Below are 858 nucleotides of genomic sequence, written 5' to 3' on the forward strand. Positions count from 1 at the left end.
GTTAGACGTCCTCTAATTGTTGTTTGCATGTTTTACGTGGCTGCTATGGGTTCTAGCAAGAACGTTTCTTACCTACGCAAAACCACAACGTGATATGCCAATTGCTATTTACCCTTCATAAGGACCCTTTTCATCGAATCCGTTCCGACTAAAGTGGGAGAGACTGGCACCCGCTAGCCACCTTATGCACCAAGTGCATGTCAATCGGTGGAACCTGTCTCACGTAAGAGTACGTGTAAGGTCGGTCCGGGCCGCTTCATCCCACAATACCGTCGAAACAAGATTGGACTAGTAACGGTAAGCATATTGAACAACATCAACGCCCACAACTACTTTGTGTTCTACTCGTGCAAAGAATCTACGCAATAGACCTAGCTCATGATGCCACTGTTGGGGAACGTAGCAGAAATTCAAAAAAATTTCCTACGAATCACCAAGATCTATCTATGGAGAGACCAGCAACGAGTAGAAAGAAGAGTGCATCTACATACCCTTGTAGATCGCTAAGCGGAAGCGTTCAAGTGAACGGAGTTGATGGAGTCGTACTCGTCGTGATTCAAATCACCGATGATCAAGTGCCGAACGGACGGCACCTCCGCGTTCAACACACGTACAGCCCGGTGACGTCTCCCACGCCTTGATCCAGCAAGGAGAGAGGGAGAGGTTGAGGAAGACTCCATCCAACAGCAGCACAATGGCGTGGTGGTGGTGGAGGAGCGTGGCAATCCCGCAGGGCTTCGCCAAGCACCACGGGAGAGGAGAAGAACTTGGGAGAGAGGGAGGGGCTGCACCAAAGGCATAAGGTCTGTTTGGGAGGCCCTCCTACCCCACTATATATAGGGATCCCAAGGGGGGGTG

This window comes from Triticum aestivum, chromosome 7B (assembly GCF_018294505.1).
Source record: "Triticum aestivum cultivar Chinese Spring chromosome 7B, IWGSC CS RefSeq v2.1, whole genome shotgun sequence".
Lineage (NCBI taxonomy): Eukaryota > Viridiplantae > Streptophyta > Magnoliopsida > Poales > Poaceae > Triticum > Triticum aestivum.